Raw genomic sequence first — 7066 nt, 5'->3', positions numbered from 1 at the left:
ATTATTTATAGAACAACTAATTACCATTAATAAAAAAGATGAGAGGATACAAGGTAGCAAGGGTACCTAACCTGCAAGGTATAAACACCCAATCTCATACCTTATAATCATGTCGGCTCTCCAACTTGAAGTATATTTTATTTAGTTAAAGAAAGTGTGTGAGAGTTATAAATTTTTTGGTGTTGATGTTTGATTTCTATGAATAAAAAAAAATAATATTAATATCGTTATATGATATGATGTTACATAAAATATTATTTATTAAATTAAATTTTTTATTATTAATATACAAATATTTAAATACATACTTTATGAACGAATATAAATATCACACCAAATTGAGGGTATTTTAAAATTCAAATTCATCATCAAAATATATCGGATTTAATTTTTAAAAACATCAAAATTAATGGCATAGAACGTGTTATGAAGATTCCTATAATACACCCAAGGGCCGTGCATGAATTAAAGGTTAAACTTGGTTATAAAAAGGATGTGTACTTAATGTACCGAAATTAAAATCGAATTGGTAAGGTATTACTATGAATTAAATAATTTTTTATTAGATTTTATTTATCTCTTAATTAAATTTTGGATTAGATAATTTTTTTTCTTAAATTAATGAAAACGATTAACAATGTAACGAATTTGTCATACTTTTTTAATATGCATGCACAAAATTTTATTTTTTTTCATTTTTTAAGGATGCAAATGTCAGCCTCTTACAGATTCAATGGTCAAATTAGATATTTAGTCTTTAAAATATATATTTATACACATGAAAAATTAAAAATATAAATTATATACATATGTAATATCAATATTTGATATTTAAATAATAAAAATTAGGAACATGCGTGGAAGCCATAAATTTCTAATACAGAGGTCAATCAAAATAACCTGGGCAGAAAAGAATCTCTCAAATCAAGGCAAGTCAAGTCAAGCCAACTATAATTCTCATTTTTCTTACATATCTGTGGGGTACAAATATGTGATCATCGTGATGACATGTTCAGATGACGTTTCTACGTTTTTATGAAATCCAAAGCATTTAAAGAAATGCAGAAAAAAAGAGATTAAAATACTCCTAAAAAATTGAGGATATTTTATCATAGGGTACCAAGGAGTAGCATCAACACCAATTAAGTTAAAACACCAAATTGATTTTTTTTTTTTATTTTTAAAAAAGGAGCTATCCTTGATAAAATGAATCTAAAGAATTCGTCCAAGGTGGATTACCCCTAAGTTAAATTGAGTTACTGTCCGAAGAAAAAAAAATCTAATATTAGATGTGCAAATATTAAATTGTATAAAACCCCCTATATTAAAGGACATTTATAATTTAAAAATGATTAAAAAGACCCAAATAAAAAAATTGGATAAATCAGCTTAATAAAATATTATTTTTATAAACTAAATAGTCTCATCAAAGATAAAATCTTTGAAAGAATACTTAATTAATACCCTAACGAACTTAATTATAGTTAGACTCAGAGATTAAAAATAGTGCAACCTAACAATCCTAATCTATTCTACTTCACTCGCCATGATTTCATTTTTATATAATATTTGATGGCAAACAAGATGAAACTTACATGACATGAAATTTCATAATCTCTTTTAGTAAATTATGCTTATATGATAAAATATTTGGCCGCAAATGGTCCAGACGAAACTCACATATGACATGATTTTAATAAAAGAAGTAAAGAATATAGTCTATTAAATTATATAGTACTTTTAATTGTTCATTTAACCGAGTCCAGATAAGGCTAGTTGTAAATATATATTTTGTTTATTTATTTATTAAAACAGATTATACATTACTTATAAACTTCTGAAATGTAAAACAAATTAGAGAGGTGTGAAAATAAATGTGTGAGGTCACTATATATACTTTTATATAAACATCATCCTCATGATGTAATGCATGATGATCCTCTTTTATTGTAAATTTAGTGGGAAATTTAAGAGAGTTTTGTTAAATGTAGGTAGTCCTCGTTACTTTGTTATTCTATAATTATATTTACAAATCGATGTCATTTAGTTCGGTGATAATGTAATAGACACTATAGTGTTATTGCCTTGCTTTGTGGTCTTTAAAAAAATAAAAAATAAAATTATAAAATTTAATTTAATAAATAAGTAATTTTAAAACTAATTAAAAAAATTATATAATATAATATTTATATTTTATAATATTTTAAATTAAAAAAACAAAAATATTGAGAAAGTCTCAATTAGTATATATTCAAAATTAAATTATAAAGTAGTATAGATTAAAAAAAAAAAAGATATATTTACGAAAAAAAACCTCATATATGATCCACAAAAGATTTTTAGATAGGTCAATTTTGTGACAAGTTAGTTTATTTAATTTCGGAAATGCAAGGACAAACCACGAGCACCACGATATATATATATAATGTCACGCTACCTTTGGCTTATTGTTTTTGGATGATTCTTATCTGTGTAACGTGAAAGGGAACCCTTTTTGGGATTTTTTCATCCAAAAAATACAAATAAAATAAAAAATTACTCAAATAATATAATATATCTCAAAAATTATTTACACCAATTATACAAATTACTGTGAGAAATTAATTTCTCCAAAGAAATCAATTTCTTAACGTGTTTTTTTTTCTTCAAAAGAAAGTTTTTTTAAATTTTTTTAACTGGTTTTTTTATTTGTTTTAAATTTTTTTATTTTATTAATTATATATATATATATATATATATATATTAATTTATAAAAAAATAAAATATTTTTTTGGCATATGTTGTTAGTCCCTTGGGCGATGGTACTTCTAATTTGATTATCGTGAAAGTTTTTTTTTTTTTTAAATAAAAAGGATTGAAACAATAAAAAATATCAGCACAAAAATATTTTCTATCAAAGAATTACATAACTCTAACTCTTTACTGTGCTTGGAGATACATGGAGTAGAAGATCACTCCAGCTAAAAAGATAAAAAAAATAATTTTAAAAGGTAAAAAAATACAATAACAATCGTATTCTTCTTAATAATAAAAAATTTCTTGTTAAAAATAACAATAAATAAAATATGCTTGTTTTGTTTTGAGGGATAAAATAAATAAATTTAAAGTTATAATAATTTTACATTTAATTAAAGATAATCATTTTTATGACCAACATGGCAAGATGTTAATACTTTTCATATACTCAACTCTCAAACTCAACTTTGATTTGAAAGAGTATTTTTTTTTTCAAAAAAAGGTTCGTTTTTAGTGTTTTCCTTAATAAATACTGATAGCGACTCTTTATTTCTAAATTCTTTAATTTTTTTTTTCATCCCACCGCGATTCCGATTGCTATATGTTGGTTCTTAAAATTCAATTCAAAGATATCGTCTTTTGTTTCCAAACCTTAACTTGTTGGTATATATTTTTGTTGCTATTAACATTATTGCAACTGTGTATTTGTATATCTGTAAAAAAAAAAAAAAAACATTGCAACTGTGTAAAAAAAAACATTGTATATCTTTTGTAGTCATACTAATTAATTATTACTTTTAAAGTAAAATACGTGTATATACGTTACTTCACTTCAAATAGAATTGAGTTGAATTTTGTAATTTAAGTTTTGTAAATAAAAAATTCCTAAAAATGATTATCCATTTTCCAGCAAAGATTTTATTCATAAGAAAAATTAAGAAAAAAGAGTAAATAGGTATACTTCTAATTTGTTTATCTTTAAAAAAATAGATTTTAGTAAGTCTTAAGAGAGTTTAATTTTAAACAATTATTTTCTAAGAAAGAAACTCACCAAATACAAAAAAAAAAAAAAAAAGACAATGAATCCTATCAGAGGCCGAGGACAGGTGAGGTGGACGACAGCATAGGATTCCATTTTTAGAGAAACATCAATTTTTTATGTAATTTGATAAATATTAAAATAAAAAATTATTAATAAAATAAAACAATCATTGATCATTAGTCGTGAACTCATTACTAATGAGTGATGTTTCCACTTCTAAACTAAAATTTACCTTATTTTAGAAAAAGAAAACTAATAATGTGAAGAAAATAAACATGTGACCATGCAATTATACATAAGAGGAGTACAGGCAATACTCTCTCTTAAAAGAAGTTTTTTGAAAGAAGTTTTTGAAATTTAAATCATTTTTTTACAATATGAAATTGAAGTTGTTAAAATCTTATTTGCCACCTATTATATCACAAGATAAATTAAATAGTGCTACTTTAATTTCTGTTCAATTTTTTTTTTAAAGAATCTTGATTATGATCGGATTATTTATGATTTTGTAACAAAAAAATAAAAGAAAAATAATATTCAAATGATTATGATGACTTTAAAAAAAAAAAAACCATTACGAAGACATTATTCTCTCAATTTACCTATGGCACCAAATTTTTTAAAACTAGATATGAATTTTTCTCCTCTCTTTTAACCAAACTAAATAAGATTTTATTTTCTCCTGACTTTTTTTCTCCTCCTCTGTTAAGTAAAATCCCCCTTTCTTAATTAAACAAATTAAGTTTTTTTTCCTTTTATAAATTTCCTCAACATGGAGAATCTCACAAGCTTCAATAAAAACATGCAAAATCACTTAGTGAAAACTCATATATTAATCATCCAAAAGGTGAGGTTTATTTACATATTTAATAAAAAAAATTACCCAAATAATACATCCACTAAATCATTTACATAGATAATACAAAATATTAGCAAAGTAAGAAATTGGTTCCTTTGAGCCGATTTCTCACTTAACTATTTTTTTTTTGATGTGTAGAAATATGGGAAACCGATTTCTATACTTCCTTTTTATTTTTTATTTTTAGAAACCAGCCAGGAAATGATTTCATAACTGTTTTTCTTTTTTTGTTTTTTTATGTTTTTTGTTATTTCCTTTAATTTTGTTGTGTTTTTATTTGTTTTTTTCATGTCTTTTATCTATTTATTTTCCTTTTTAATTTTCTATATTTATATTTTGTATATGTTGTTAACTTTTTTGCGTATATTTTGTTTTGTCATATTTTGAAGAGTTAAATTTTTTTTATTATTAAAATCTTTTTTAATTATGTTAGTCCTACAGAATTATGATGTTTACCTAAGTTTTTTTCCCTTCTTCAATCATACAAAATAACACTACATCCATAATTATGTTTAAATGAAAAAAATAAAACTATTAAAACTATATTATTTTTTCCATTTTATTTTCATTTCCAGTTTCTTTAAAAAATATTTTAATCTTTCTATAAAAAAATTAAAATTTATTTATTGTTAATAAAATTTGTATTTAACCCACAATTTATATTTAGGAATTATACTAACATTTGATCGATAAAAATATCATAAATATGAATAATTGTTTATCTTTTTCCGTCTTCTTCAGTCTAGCATAAAAAGTCACTTATTTTGGATAAACTTTTTTTATTTATCTAAGTTTTTTTTTTTACTTCTTCAATCTAGATAAACTTGGATTCATATGTTATTTTAGCTACGTTGAGTTTCAAATTATGCCACCTATTCTAAATATTTCATTTAAGGATTAATTATTTTTTTAAAATACTATTTGATAAAAATGGATTACAAGTATTTTCTTTAAAATAAATTAATTTAAAAGAAAGGTTTTGAAAGAATTTTAAACAAAAAATTAATATGAAATTAATTTGCAACATATGCCAAAAAAATATTTTATTTTTCATAAATTAATATATATAAATTAATAAAATAAAAAAATTCAAAACAAATTAAAGTATAAAAAAATCAATTAATATTTTAAAAAAAACTCTTTTTGAAAAAAAGGCACGTTAAGAAATTAGTTTCTCAGAAATTAATCTCTTAACGTGTTACAAAAAATATAAACTAGGTAAGAATCACTTCCTTAAGGAAAAAAAAGAAGGTTAGAAATTGGTTTGGGGAACTCATTTCTTACCATAAACAATATTTTATATTATTGGTGTAAATAATTTTTGGGATGTATTATTTGAGTAATTTTTTTATTTTATTTGTACTTTTTGGGTGAAAAATTCTTGCTACTTCGTGCTTGTTTAGGGCTGAATGGGGATGAGAAAGAAGTAGGGGAAATGCTTCTGAGTTTTGTTTTTCTTACAAAGTTGGGCTAAGCTTCTTGCATTTTTTAGTATATTTGAAGGGGTTTGATATTGGCACCCCATTTATTTGCTCCTAGCACCTCCAACCTTGGCAAATTACCTCTTTCTCCTCTCACTCTTCCTCAACCTCTAAAGTTATCTCCCTCTAAGCTCTTTTCCTTTTCCATCAATCTCCTCTCTTCCGTAAACATTTGTCTCTCCTCTCAAGCTCCCTCTTCTTAATCTTGTAAGTTGTAACTGGAAGTCACAACCTCTATTTTTGAAAACTTATTTTCATTGTGTTATAGAACACAAAACAATGGAAATTAGTTTCCATTTTGTAAATAAGATGTTTCCAATTTGTAGATATCCATGTACCAATGGAAAATTGTTATTTTCATTTTACTCTATAACATAAGGAAAACATGTTTTCAATTTGTACTATCTCATTTACAAAATCTAATGTATGTTAGACACTACAAGTATTCATATGTTTTGGGTTTTAACTTAAAGTTCTTTCTTGGGGTGATGCTAGGTGCACCTAGCATTATTGTTGGTGCACCCAGCATTTTAAGTGAATGGACGAAAATGCCCTTCCCTCAAGTTGATTCGTATGACTTATATGGATCAAGTTCATCCGTACAAATCATACGGATCAACTTGATTCGTATGTTTAAATTATATTTACGGATTACATGATTCATATATTTTATACGAATCATGTAATCCGTAAGTTTAATTTAAACATACGGATCAACCACTAACTCGCATACCTTCAACAGAGGATAGTTTTGAAATTAACAAAAAATGCTAGATGCACAAACAATAAAACTAGTACACCTAGCAACACCCTCTTTCTTGGCAAGCTAACCCAAAAGAGAAAAAGGGCTTTCCTTTCAACCCAATCCCCATCCCAAGTACAAAAAACTGAACTAACCAAACAAAAAAAAATCACACTATGATTTTGAATAAAAAACAAAAAACAAAA

The sequence above is a fragment of the Glycine max genome, chromosome 17 (assembly GCF_000004515.6).
Source record: "Glycine max cultivar Williams 82 chromosome 17, Glycine_max_v4.0, whole genome shotgun sequence".
Lineage (NCBI taxonomy): Eukaryota > Viridiplantae > Streptophyta > Magnoliopsida > Fabales > Fabaceae > Glycine > Glycine max.
This window is presented reverse-complemented; position numbering follows the sequence as displayed.